Here is a 15,485-nt window from a genome sequence, read left to right on the forward strand (position 1 = left end):
TTTCTTGATGTTACTGTGGATATGAACCAATTAAAATCTATTGACTGAGTTATTGACCGAAGAGATCAGCAACGCAGCAATTAAGAAGTCTCCGAGAACTATTTAATGTATTTTACGAAATTGTGTGTAAAAGGGAGAGAGAAATGTTCCTTTGTATGATGTAACATATCAAGAACAAAAAAGAACTTTCCCTTTTTTGTTTTCAGAACAGCTTGTGCAACTTTATAAGCTTTTACACATAAGTGCGAATTGATCAATTAAACATGTTTGGCAGTTTGAACTGCTTGTAATTTGTTTGAATAATGAAATTAGCTTTTCCTAACCGCTCACTATTTAATAAATTTTTCATACCTCTTCTCCATTTTAATTAGTTCTTTAACAGCGAGTAGTTATAAAGGCTAATAGCTTTCCAGTAAGCGGTTTGTAGATTTTGGCTTCTTCAATTCCTTCAAGGATCGGAAGGACCATGCACACTTCAAGGATCGGAAGGACCATGCACACTTGTACTAGTAACTGCGGGTAGAAAAGAAGAAGTGGACTGTAGTTTTCGGCGGGTGTTACTAGCTCCAAATGGACAGCGGGAAATCCCAGTTCAACATAAAAATATATGAAAAAAACAAAGGGGATTTCGGTAGATGACTGCAATATTTTATTTTTATGCGGTTGCTTACCGTCGGGTAGACAAAGGAGAAGTAAGTTTTTCTCTCAACATCATATATAAATTACATTCTTTTCGTACGACAGAAACGATTGGAATTTAAAACATTCTTTATTCACTGAGTGAAAGCTTCGTGCAATGGTGAATAAAGAGTTGTTATATGGTGGGATTTTACGTTAAGGTTCAAAATTCAGTAATGTTTCAGTTATGGTTTAAAATCAATTACAAATGTATCTTAATGAAACTAGAACTAAACTTAAGTTGTTGAAGTGGCTTCAACAGTTGTAGAATGACGACACAATAAGAATATCTGATTTATATTTTATTTTTGTGCGTTTTCTGTGCCTTCACATTAAAATATTTTTGTAATTTTGCAAAAGAAATTGCAAAGAAAACTTTTAAGCAGTACGCAGCATACAGAAGAAATATCGCGGTCGTGTAAAAGTGCAACGAAATTTTGTGTTTCTCGGTCTTAAAGACTCCAAAAGTAAGTTGTGGAATATGTGAAAAAATCGGCGAAAATTGTATATTCTTCCAGCTGGCGGAAATGTTTACCACAGATAGATATTTTTGTGCTGATTACAAAAACATAAATAGCCTTATACTTCCGAAGATATGCGGCTTCGGAAGTTACTTGTTTGAAGGCAGGCTACTTGGAAAATGTCTCCGTATGTGAAGTTTTACCAGTCCGTAGGAGAAACTCTTAAATCCACTCTGAAAGGCGGCTACTTGAAACAATTGACAATTTCGAGACACTTTGCATTACATATAATCGTTTGTGTATTCCCTACGATTTAAAATTGTGTCCATTATCCATTAAAAAATGGCTAAGTTATAAACAGGGGAATTGTCGGAACTTTTAAAGCCCATGTCAGAAGTATGGAGTTCTTCCAACAAAACTTTTTACATTTGTAATCAGGTCGAAGACATCTAACTGTGGTAAAAATTTCCGCCAGCTGGGAAAGTATTCAATTTGTTCTAAAAATTCTAGTTTTAATGTCTTTTTTGTTATCCTGTTATTCCAGACTTCAACGGACGGTCCTCACAGCTTCAAATATATGATGCTACAATACCAAGAAACAATTTATGCGCATCAAACTTATTCTGCCAGCAAGGAGGCCGGTAAATAATAGTTTTGGAGCGATAAGGAATGAGTTAATACTTATATATTCAATTTGTCCTCTTGTTACAGGTCATTAATGAGTTACTGCTGGAGCTAATAAGAACACAGCGGCCTCCGTCTCCAAGTCAGCGCAAACAGAAAATATGACAATTTCCGAAACATATCGAGGGATAACAAAGAAAGTAATGGCCGGAGACATATACATAGAACAATGGCTGACTTCAATTGACATAGTCGTGACATCATAAATACGTACGTATTTTTATAGACATCGTCGCGACTTAATAAATGTCACGCGACACCTCACATTGCGCAGTGATTGACAAATTTGTGCAGTGTTTCCACTTCTGCTGCACCACAATTGACATTTCTTTATTACTGTTTTGCCAACTGGCATTTGCGAAGAAAATAAGAAAAATACATAAGAAGAAATGGCGGATTTGGGGTAATTATTTAATATAATAAATTTATTTTCAAAAAAACCGAATTTTACAAAAAGTAAAGCAATGCATGCGCATCTTTTTTGACACTGTCAATGTTTACTTCGCCTTTTTATTGTGTAGTCAATATCTGCACTGTAAATACCGCATTTATGAAGTCAGCTAATATCTCAATACAAGACAACAACCGATGGAAAAAGTTAAACTACAGTTAGAAATATTGCCTGACTTCAAAAATGCAGTATTTATATTGCAGATATATTGATAGCATCGTAAGAAGACGAAGTAAATATGTTTGGCGGCACTGACATTGTCAAAGAGGAGACATGTCATTTAGTCACATTTAAGAACGAACACATTTTTGAAAACAAATTTATTCCATTAAATAATTTCCGTCATTTCTAATTGCTTTTTATGTATTGTGGTAAATTGTTGTGAAGCTGTGTTGTGTCGCGCAACATTTATGAAGTCGTGACGCTGTCAATAAAAATACATGTTGCATTTATGAAGTCGCGCCGATGTCATTTGACGCATCATACTACATTTATGAAGTCGGCCATTATCTCCGCTGGAGTTAACTCTCCATGCCAAAATGTCATAGCCACTTTTGAAGCATGTTTTAAGGCAAAATACTAATGGGTACATTTTTATTAATTTAGTATTTTTTAAAGCGTTATCAATAAATTGAAAACAATCTACAACCAAATTTCCGAAAAAATGTGTACTTTTATATATCTTGTAATGAAAACTGTTTAGTTTTTAACTTTGTCCCGATTTACATTAGGCGAGTTTACTTGGGGAAATTTTTCTCGTTGCTTTTTATACCCTATACCACAATGTGGAAAAGGGTATAATAAGTTTGTTTTCCCAAAAATTCATGTAACGCCGCGAAATATTCGTCGTAGACCCATCATGTGGTATACCAAACTTCATATCTCGACGAGATAAAGCGATTTAGCGATGTGTGTCCGTCCGTCCATTAAAAATTGTAATCAAGCTACAGGCCGCAATTATGGACCGATTAACACGAAATTTAGTATGGAGGTCGGGTTTGGACCAGAATAGAACTGATTAGTTTTTGGCGATGATCGTGAAATGTTAAAGCGATGAAATGGACCAAAAACAAAATTTTTGCTCGATTTTGTAGCTCTGTAGGTCGCAATAATAGTCCGAAATTTTAAACGTAGTTTTTGTGTATGATGAAGAAGTAGTGTGGAAGTTAACGGTAAGATCGTATAATATTTAGCGGGTTAAATTGACCAAAACTTTTGTGTGAAAATTGGTAAAATTTCTATTGTACATCTTATAATTTTATCCCAAGAAGACGCGTTCCGCCCAAATATGTTACATATGAAAGAAGAACTCCTGACCTTTCTATTGATGCCAATTACGTTGACGTGCGCGGTCACATCACAGAGGTATAGTCCAATTTTGTACATAGATCCCATCGTTATACCCTACACCACATGTGGAAAAGGGTATAATAAGTTTGTTTTCCCAAAAATTAATGTAACACCACGAAATATTCATCGTAGTCCCCCCATGTGGTATACCAAAATTCATATCTCGACGAGATAAAGCTATTTATACCCTATGCCACAATGTGGAAAAGGGTATAATAAGTTTGTTTTCCCAAAAAAATGTATATAACGCCGCGAAATATTCGTCGTAGACCCCTCATGTGGTATACCAAACTTCATATCTCGACGAGATAAAGCGATTTAGCGATGTGTTTCCTTCCGTCCGTCTATTAAAAAGTGTAATTAAGCCATTATGGACCGATCGTCATGAAATTTTGTATGGAAGTCGAGTTTGGACCACAATAAAATTGATTAGTTTTTGGCTGCTCTGTAGGTCGCAATACTATCCCGATCGGCGCGAAATTTTAAAAATTTTTTGAGTTTATGATGAAGAAGTAGCGTGCAAGCCCCCCTTAAGATCAGATAATATTTAGCGGCTTAAATTGACCAAAACTTTTGTGTGAAAATTGGTAAAATTTTTAATGTATATCTTTATTCCGAGAAGACGCGTATGTTTTATATGAAAGAAGAACTCCTGACCTTTCTATTGATGCCAATTACGCTGACGTGTGCGGTCAGATTTTTGTCTGAAAGAGGGGACATTTAATTTGTTGCAAATGTTTTATTTCTTCATAATTCGGAAAAAGAATTCTTGACCTTTCCCTTGATGCAAATTGCAATAACGTAGCGGTTACACAACAGAACTACTACCCACTAGACAAATGGATTTCATTATTTTTGTAGTTTGTGTGTAAATAACTAAATTTTCCTTTCATGCTATAAAAATGTATCTGTCAAGCTAGAGAACTTTTTGATTTTGGTCAGAAATATTATACATCTATGTTATTTGATAAATTATTAACATTTTACAATCATTGAAAGAAGTTCAGCGGAAAGGGAGTGTCCAGGGATAGTGGTATAGGGTATCGCATGATCGGCTCCGTCCGACTATAGCCTTTTCTTACTTGTTTAACTTACCTTTGTATGGGGCGCATAAAAAACAGTAAGGAAAGGGTCAAATTCGGGCGGGCCGACTATTTAATACCATACACCACTGTGAATTTGTAAAATGTATATGGGAGCTATATATAAATCTGAAACGGCCGAAAATATATATGGGAGCTACATCCAAATCTGAACCGATTTCGATATAATTTGGTATATTAATTTTTAGACCTAATTCCGTCACTCAATCCAAATTTCATCAAAATCGGGCAGATATGGCGGACGGACGGACATGCATAAATCGAAAGTAGGGTATAAATAGCTCAATAGAGCTGGCCGATTTTTATACCCTATACCACATAGTGGTTAGGGATATTATTTGTGCGTTTGTATGTAACATGCAAAAGGAAGCGAGATATTCACATGTCCGTCCGCCTGTCCATGTTTTTGTTCGCAACTTACAGGTCGGATTTATTTTTGGATTTGGCTAAAATTTGGGAAAAGTGTTTTTGTTAGCCATAAGAAAGGCGCTATTGACTTTGGTGAAAATCGGTTCAGATTTGGATAATTGCTCTCATATATCATTTCGTCCGATTTTAAGTATAGCTTCCATATATATTTTACATATTCACAGTGGTATTATTCCTTATTATATGCGATATGACATATGCACATTTTTCCCAACCAAATTAATCAATTGAAATTTTCCTTGAAATTTATTCATCACTTTTTAACTTTAAGATAACCTAAAACATATCAATCTGTTCGGAAAATTTAAAGTATAACAATATAAGACTCATAATAATGGGAGTATGTCTTCTAAAAGATGACCTCCTGGTCTTCTATAAGAAGTGTTCCTGCTCTTCTCGGAGAAGTCCTCCTGCTCTTCTTTGAGAAGGCTTCCAGCTCACATATGAGATGATATTATAATCTTTAATATGAGGTCCCTTTATTCCTATGACCTTTCCACACATTTTTTCAATTTTTAATAAATTAATTTCTCGAAGACACATTCCGATCTCGCAATTATATTTAGAAGAAAAACTCTTGACATTTCCATAACATTTTCGCATTTCCATATAATTTGAGAAAGAATTATGAATTTATAAATGTAAATGTTGACTAATCCAATAACTATGTGGTTTGTTTACATATCAATCATATGGATTCGATACTTTCTACTGAGTCGCTCGTTTTCTATTGACGCCGACCATTGCAACAAAAAAAAATTAAATGACAAAAAGAAAGAAGTGGTGGCAACCCATATGGAGATATACTTTGTGTCCAATATGGGGCCAGTGCCCCATAAGATACGATGTATATATGATGATCCCAAATAAGACAGTATGTATAAAAATCGTCCTGTGGGAGGATTAATGAAAAAAAAGTAAAAATATCAAGTTATAAGGATAAATTTATGGAAATTCATATATAAAATCTGTTCAAATTCAGGATATTTTTCTGACCCCAAACTATACTCTATACAAACATATATATATAACATTACAAGTTGGTTACTGCACAGAGTTTCCATTTGGACAGTTTTCGGTGTGCTCGTATTATACTGGATTTGGTGAATGATTGTACTTATTCTGGAATATTGAATTGTACTTTTTGGATTTTTAAAATTGGTGTGGCTCTTGCTTTTGAATTTTAAACAAATAAGAACGTCGTTAAGTTCGGCCTGGCCGAACTTGATATACCCTCCACCACAAGTTGTATTGAAGTAAAATGGAATACTTAGTTTCCTTTCGTGTATGAAGAAGACTAAATTTCAACAATTTCGGTAAAACAATGTGAGGCACCGTGGTGCAATGGTATGCACGTCCGCCTTGCACGCCGAAGGTGGGGGGTTCGATTCCCCGGCCAAGCAACATCAAACATTTTTCAACGATGGCAAAATACCCCTCAGTAATGTTGGCGACATTTCCTGAGTATTTCAGCCTTGAAAAACTTCTCCACAAGTGGTGTCTTAAGACACGCCGTTCGGACTCGGCGATAAACAGTAGGTCCCATATCATTGAGCTAAATATGAATCGGGGTGCACTCATTGATATGAGAGAAGTCTCCCTTGTCCCGTATGGGATGTTGTGGAACAATGTTTTTGTTTAATGTGAGGCACCGTTCTATGGGGGCTATTTCAAAACGTCGGTCTATACCTACACATTTCTGACGGAAAGTTTTTAGACTCAAAGAAGACTAAATACCAAATTTCCTATATTTCGGTAAGAGAATGTGGATTAAACTTAAGAACTACCGAAAATCAAGAAGTACGCTTCTATGGGGATGTATTAAGACGTGGACCAATACTGATAATACTCTTCTGGAATATTTTATAGCTCTTGGAAGACTAAATATCGAATTTCAGCCATTTCGGTGGGAAATTGGCGTCACAATCTTCAGTATTACGAAAATCGGGAGGTGCCATTCTAAGGGGGCTATATCGAAACATGGACCTTAACCGACGAATTTTAGTCGGAAATGGGGCAATATGAAAGCGTGGGCCTGTAGATACAAATTTCTGGCGAAGAGTTTTATATCACATTGAAGACTAAATACCAAATTTCAGCCATTTTGGTGGAGTATTGAAGCCACAACCTTCAAAATACGGAGGTGCCTTTCCATGGGGGCTATATGAAGGCGTGTACCTATACCGACAAATTTAAAGAGGAAGTTTGAGTACCCCCAACGAAGTCTAAATATCAGCCGTTTTGGTGGAATATTGAGGCCACAACGTTCAAAATACCGAAAATCGGGAGGCACCGTTCTATTGGGGCTATATGAAGGCATTGACCGATACCGACAAAGTTCTGGGGGAAAGTTGTATACAACCAACGTAGACTAAGTACTAAATGTCATCCATTTCGGTGTGATAATGAAGCTAAAACTTTCAAAATACCGAAAATCGGGAGGTACTGTTCTATGGGGGCTATACGAAGGCGTGGACAGATACCGACAACATTCTGGGGAAATGTTTTATGCCCCTAAAGAAGACTAAGTACAAAATTCCAGCCATTTTGGTAGGATAATAAAGCTAAAACCTTAAAAATACCGAAAATCGGGAGGTACCGTTCTATGGGAGCTACATCAAAACGTGCACCGATATATCCCATTTCCAATACCAACCATCCTGCAAGTAATAAAAACTTCTGTACCAAATATTGACTCTCTATCTTTAAAATTGCGAGCTGTATCATGATTACAACAGACGGACATTGTTAAATCGACATAGAATTTGATGCTGTAGGCCTATTCTGTAACTTTTATCGATTGAAAAGTTGTTAAAATTTCTTTTGTTTTTGTAACAACTACAAAACAAACAAATGAAATTGTTGTAAATTAAACAATGAGTAAAGTTGTTAAAAAGTTACAGAATAGGGGGGCTGGTCAATAATATATATAGGGTCTCCGACGAATATTTCGATGTGTTACAAAGGGAATGTCAAATTTAATTATACCCTCCATATGGTGGACTTAATACAAAAATACATATGATGGTCGTAGTCAAACAAAAACCATCACAGTGTCTCTAGACCTAAACAATTTAAAGCTCATCATACAAATTCTGTAGTCCAACGCAAGCTATGTCAAGGAAGCCATGTGATCAGTCTGTGTCCGAGATTTTTGAGCCTCAACTTCAAAGGTAGGCATCGGTCCTAAAGAAATTTAATTATTGTTTCAATTGTCTCAGCATTGGTCATATGTATAACGATTGTTGTAGTCAAAATGGGTGTACGAAATGTGGTAAAAAACATCATAGGGATTTTGTAAAGAAAAGTGAACAAAATAAGAACAGTGAAGTATTTCAAACAAAAAATAAGACCTTTTCGACTCACGTCCAGTCTATTGAAGGAATTAGTCCGGGCAATGAAGTCCAAACACACCATACAGTGGTTGCGAAAAATGTAATGCTGGCTACAGTATAGGACATAATCAATTTTGGGGCTACTTATAAGGTAAGAGCACTTATAGATCTATGCTTGGACGAAAATTTTATATCACAAAAAAATTCAGAAAATGTTGATGTTGCCCACGTCGCTCATTTCAGCAGAAGTGACTGGTTTAGGAGGAGAAATTGTGAGCCGATCGAGAAAATTGGCGAGTTTTACAATTATGCCGATTACAGATAATAGTTTGTCATTGAAAGTGGATGCATTAGTCGTTCCTGAAGTGACAGGAAATGTCCCGACTCATTCTATGAAGTCAAGTGTTAACTTAAATTTTCCAAAAATTAATCTGGCTGATCCAGAGTTTTTTTTTAAAGTGGTCCACTGGACAATCTTAGAATCGTTAGTGGCTCAAGAGGCTATATTTGGTTGGATAATGAGAGGTCCAGCAGTATCAAGGGTTCAGTCGTGGTGTACAAGTTTATGCCATATAACGAAATACTGATAATACTCTTCTGGAATATTTTATAGCTCTTGGAAGACTAAATATCGAATTTCAGCCATTTCGGTGGGAAATTGGCGTCACAATCTTCAGTATTACGAAAATCGGGAGGTGCCATTCTAAGGGGGCTATATCGAAACATGGACCTTAACCGACGAATTTTAGTCGGAAATGGGGCAATATGAAAGCGTGGGCCTGTAGATACAAATTTCTGGCGAAGAGTTTTATATCACATTGAAGACTAAATACCAAATTTCAGCCATTTTGGTGGAGTATTGAAGCCACAACCTTCAAAATACGGAGGTGCCTTTCCATGGGGGCTATATGAAGGCGTGTACCTATACCGACAAATTTAAAGAGGAAGTTTGAGTACCCCCAACGAAGTCTAAATATCAGCCGTTTTGGTGGAATATTGAGGCCACAACGTTCAAAATACCGAAAATCGGGAGGCACCGTTCTATTGGGGCTATATGAAGGCATTGACCGATACCGACAAAGTTCTGGGGGAAAGTTGTATACAACCAACGTAGACTAAGTACTAAATGTCATCCATTTCGGTGTGATAATGAAGCTAAAACTTTCAAAATACCGAAAATCGGGAGGTACTGTTCTATGGGGGCTATACGAAGGCGTGGACAGATACCGACAACATTCTGGGGAAATGTTTTATGCCCCTAAAGAAGACTAAGTACAAAATTCCAGCCATTTTGGTAGGATAATAAAGCTAAAACCTTAAAAATACCGAAAATCGGGAGGTACCGTTCTATGGGAGCTACATCAAAACGTGCACCGATATATCCCATTTCCAATACCAACCATCCTGCAAGTAATAAAAACTTCTGTACCAAATATTGACTCTCTATCTTTAAAATTGCGAGCTGTATCATGATTTCAACAGACGGACATTGTTAAATCGACATAGAATTTGATGCTGGTCAATAATATATATAGGGTCTCCGACGAATATTTCGATGTGTTACAAAGGGAATGTCAAATTTAATTATACCCTCCATATGGTGGACTTAATACAAAAATACATATGATGGTCGTAGTCAAACAAAAACCATCACAGTGTCTCTAGACCTAAACAATTTAAAGCTCATCATACAAATTCTGTAGTCCAACGCAAGCTATGTCAAGGAAGCCATGTGATCAGTCTGTGTCCGAGATTTTTGAGCCTCAACTTCAAAGGTAGGCATCGGTCCTAAAGAAATTTAATTATTGTTTCAATTGTCTCAGCATTGGTCATATGTATAACGATTGTTGTAGTCAAAATGGGTGTACGAAATGTGGTAAAAAACATCATAGGGATTTTGTAAAGAAAAGTGAACAAAATAAGAACAGTGAAGTATTTCAAACAAAAAATAAGACCTTTTCGACTCACGTCCAGTCTATTGAAGGAATTAGTCCGGGCAATGAAGTCCAAACACACCATACAGTGGTTGCGAAAAATGTAATGCTGGCTACAGTATAGGACATAATCAATTTTGGGGCTACTTATAAGGTAAGAGCACTTATAGATCTATGCTTGGACGAAAATTTTATATCACAAAAAAATTCAGAAAATGTTGATGTTGCCCACGTCGCTCATTTCAGCAGAAGTGACTGGTTTAGGAGGAGAAATTGTGAGCCGATCGAGAAAATTGGCGAGTTTTACAATTATGCCGATTACAGATAATAGTTTGTCATTGAAAGTGGATGCATTAGTCGTTCCTGAAGTGACAGGAAATGTCCCGACTCATTCTATGAAGTCAAGTGTTAACTTAAATTTTCCAAAAATTAATCTGGCTGATCCAGAGTTTTTTTTTAAAGTGGTCCACTGGACAATCTTAGAATCGTTAGTGGCTCAAGAGGCTATATTTGGTTGGATAATGAGAGGTCCAGCAGTATCAAGGGTTCAGTCGTGGTGTACAAGTTTATGCCATATAACGAAAGTGTCTCTAGATGAGCAGTTAACGAAATTTTGGGAGTTAGAATAAGTTTTTTGTAGCCCTATCAGCTCTGAAGGTGATAAAAGGTGCGAGAAAATATTTCGGTCTACAACAAAAAGGAATTCTGAAGGGAGATATGTTGTGGATCTGGACCTCAAACTCAAAGGAAATTTGACAAAATATTCCTATTAAAAACTTTTTAAGCATCTCATTTTTGTGTCGTGAGGAGGACAGCAGAGCGAAAATGTTGGGCGTAAGATAGAACGCAGCTTCTGACAGCTTCTATTTTGCTACTGAGGTTATTCAAATAAAGTCGTCTTATACTAAGCGGCAGGTATTATATTTGATCCAGCGTGTTGGTTATCTCCGATAATAATTACAGCAAAAGTGTTAATGCAACAAACGCGGGCCGATAAAATGGGGTGGGATGAGCCCATAACATCTTTAGCACTTCAAAAATGGTTACATTTTATTAAGAATTTTAATAAAATGGATCTCATTTCTATTCCGCGATGGATTCGGTTTTTCCGAACTCTGTTGTTCAAATTCACGAATTTTGTGATTCGTCGGAACTAGCATATGCGGCAAATGTGTATGTAAGGGTTAAAAAAGAAAATGAAGTCTGCTCTAATTTGTTGATATGAAAGACAAAGGTTGCTCCCATTAAAAAAGCATTGTTGCCAAGACTAAAGTTGTGCGGGGCCACATTGCTGGCAAGTCTAATTGAGAATATAAAATTGAAATATGATCATGGTCATTACGAGTTGTTTTTGTGTTCCGATTCAACTGTAGTCCTTGCATGGTTCAGGAAGCTGCCATGTCACTGGAAAACGTGTGTTGCCAATAGGGTGTCTTTTATATTGGATAAAGTTGGAAATATAAAATGAAGGCATGTAGTAACAAATAGTAATCCTGCCGATTTAGCAACCCGGGGGCTGACTGCTTTGGAGCTCCAGGAAAATGAGTAGTGGTGGCATGGTCCGGAGTAGCTCCTTTTGGACAAAAGCGATTGGCCATCAAGTGATACAATGTTTCAAATTTCATCAGAAGAAAAAGGGCTCATGTTATGTTTGCTAAATCGTCAGGGAAGCATAGTCGTCGAAAGAACGTGATCAGTCATTTGAGGACTCTGACGAATCAGCGGACGATAATTTTTAAAGAATATATCAACTCTACAAAAGGCTATTCATGTAGTGGGCAGAATGTGTCGCTTTGATGCTGGCTAGGAAATCTAGTAATAATCCTGAAAAGTTGCCTCAAAAGAGTTGTCCCTTGCGAGGAAGGGAATTTTTATTTGTTCACAAAAATAATACTTTCCCAAAGAATACGCCTGTCTCTCTTCCAAGTCCAAAATAAGTCCCAAGAGATGGTTGCTCTGTCTGACACCATTCTTGGACCCAAAAGGCATTATTAGAGTTAATGGTCGTCTAGGTTCAACTTCTCATATCAAAGTGCCTTAGCAAGACTCTACGTTGAGTTCATCCACAAAATGACAGGCCATGGTGGCTTACAGGTGGTGATTACCACTGTCCGACTAGAATGTTGGATAAAAAAATTTAAAAACTTGGTTAGAGTCGCCCGTTTACGAATACAGGGGTAGACTTTGCGGGGCCCTTTGAAATTAAAAGCTTTACGGGTCGTTATTGCCGCATTACAAAGAACTATGTCTGCCTTTTTGTTTGTTTTGCAACGAAGGCTATACACTTGGAGGCTGTGAGTGATCTGTCCACTAAAGCGTTTCTCGCAGCACTATATAGATTCGTAGCTCGAAGAGGCTGTCCTAGCGCCATGTATTCCGATAATGGCAGAAACTTTGTAGGAGCAGCCTGAGAAATCGATTACAATTTTGCAAAACAGGTTAAAAATCTGAGAGATAAGGCTGTAAGTAAATATGGACATCAAAATTTCTCGTCGCACTTCATTCCACCGGGGGGAGAGGCTTTGGGAGTCAGGAGTGAAAAGCTTTAAAAATCACTTCCGAAAAATTTCAGGTCAAATCAAATACACCTCTGAAGAGTTTTCCACCTTGCTGGCGATCATTGAGGCGTGTCTCAACCAAAGGCATCTCGGATCTATGTCAAACAATATAGCCGACCATCAGACCATAACACCAGCTAATTTCTTTATCGGCTCTTCAATGTTGTCCCCCGCTGAACCGGAAGAGACTAAGCTCGCAGGAAGTATCGTTGGCGTAAGCTAAAGGCAATTCTTCATGATGTATCGTCGGTGTCATGCTTAAGAATTCCATACGCCATTTTTGACATTTTGAGTTACAGGTTTTTTTTCAACCCTATACAGACTGAAAAAGGATACAATCTACAATATAGTAGATGCAATTGGAAATCGTTTGGATACAAGAAGAATAACTGGGATAAACCCTCATAAAATGGTATGTTTATGTGTTTATGGATTTGTAAAAATTTTCCGTGATAAATGTTTAAGGTGCTGTCTACTATCCGATTCTTTGCTACCGGCAGTTTTCAAAGACCAATCGGTGAGCATTGGGGAATTTCTCTAAGTCAATCCTCAGTGATCCGGTCTTTGCATAAAGTCACAGATTGTATAAATGAATTTTTTTTAGAAAACGTGGGTTAAGTTCCCCAAAACCACATATGAATGAAATATTATGAAGGACACTTTTCGTCAGAGCCCCTACCATTTGAAGGATGTATAGGAGCTATTGATTGTACCCATGTTGCAATACTTGCGCCAAAACAAAATGAGGGTGCGTATGTAAATCATCATGGTTACGACTCTTTGAACGTACAAATGGTAAGTTAGTTAGTCTACAAGTACGATGAGATTATGTTGTAAATGACATAGATAGAGTATTAAGTGTAAAGCATATTCATTTAAACATTTAAAAGTGCAATTAATTTTTATATTTGTTCATTGTTGTTCACGTCCTTCAAACTTCTCTCAATCCTCGATAAACAATTTTCAATCCGGATTTGACCAGCTAAACTTCCTCCCAAACAGGAAAAATTTTCACCAATCTTTAGCATCGCTTGTGATGTATCTTTTTGAGCATTGGCAATAATCTGAAAGATACGTGTATTTATTTAAATTGGGTTGTACATACATATTAAAAACTTAAAACAAACAAATTTATGTATAACTTTTTGGCGACTAATGTTTCTGTTATTGTGCCCGTAGTAGATGAGAAGAATGACTAATTTAGTTGTTCATAACATTGTGGCAATACGCCACCCCTCCCCCTCTGGCTACGACGGTGCTCTCTTTAAAAGAGCTCATATGGGGCATTCAATTATCTCGGTACCCTAAGCAGAAGACAGGTATGAACCATTTTCGAAGATAACTACATTTGCACAAAATATTAGGAGATTCAATGTTTGGATCAAGTCTGTTGCACCGTTTAAAATATATAGCGTGTACCATTTTTTAACTATTGGGGGAGATACGATATAGCCCATTTTCTAACATAAACTATATTTGGATAAAATATTATGAAGAACAAATTTTTTTCGAATCAGTTAATCCGTACAAAGATTATCGTGCACTCCACCCAGCGAGACAGACATACACGATAGGACAATGCTAAATGGTCTCCATATTGTCTGAAACGGATTTCGGCCAAACATACTTGGGTCCTAAAACCATTATTTCGATGAAGCACATTTTGACTGTATAGTATAAATGCTGAGGGTAAAAAATCGTAAATGGCGCCTACTCCTATATATGGGGTCTATACCGAAACGACGGTCTATACTGACTGAATTTTGCAAGGATTGTTTTGTATGTGTAATAACGTTTTTGTACCTTTAGGGAAAACTAAATACCACATTTCAGAAATTTCGGTGTGATAATGAGGCTAAAACCTTTAAATCGCTGAAAATCGGGAGGTACCGTTCCATGGTACTATATAAAAACGTGGACCGATATAGTTCATTTTCAATACAAACATCCTAGCTCTATCTTAAAATTATCGAGCCATATATTGGTTTCAAAAAGCGGACAAAAGCGGATATGGTTACATCGACTAAAAATTTTATGATGATCAAGAATACATATACACTTCATAGGACCTCCGACAAATATTTCGAATATTTCGATGTTTTACAAACGGAGTTAGAAAGTTAATTATGTCCTCCGTATTATGGCGTAGGGTATACAAATATAACGATGTACATAGTTCGGACCAAGTCGGTTGTTTTCTTCGAGATAATCACCCGAACTCATAATAATATCAATATGTATTTCCACAAACTCACCAAGAGAGCATCTGCTAGCGTTTTTGCTATTTTTAAAAAAATCGACCTTGGTTGCGTTTTCTCTTTTCTGAATGTGTTGGTTTTTCAATTGATTGAATGCTCGACTGGGAGTTGTATGTGTTCTGGACATCGCCCTCTTCTTTCAGTGTTTCCACTACAAATGCTGAAAAATCTAATTCTTCGTCATCCTTAGTTAAAGTATTATTGTTGCCACTCATCTGGAATACAATTTTTTTTTTGAATATTT

The sequence above is a fragment of the Musca autumnalis genome, unplaced genomic scaffold, assembly GCF_047663935.1.
Source record: "Musca autumnalis isolate F117 unplaced genomic scaffold, ASM4766393v1 scaffold_41, whole genome shotgun sequence".
Lineage (NCBI taxonomy): Eukaryota > Metazoa > Arthropoda > Insecta > Diptera > Muscidae > Musca > Musca autumnalis.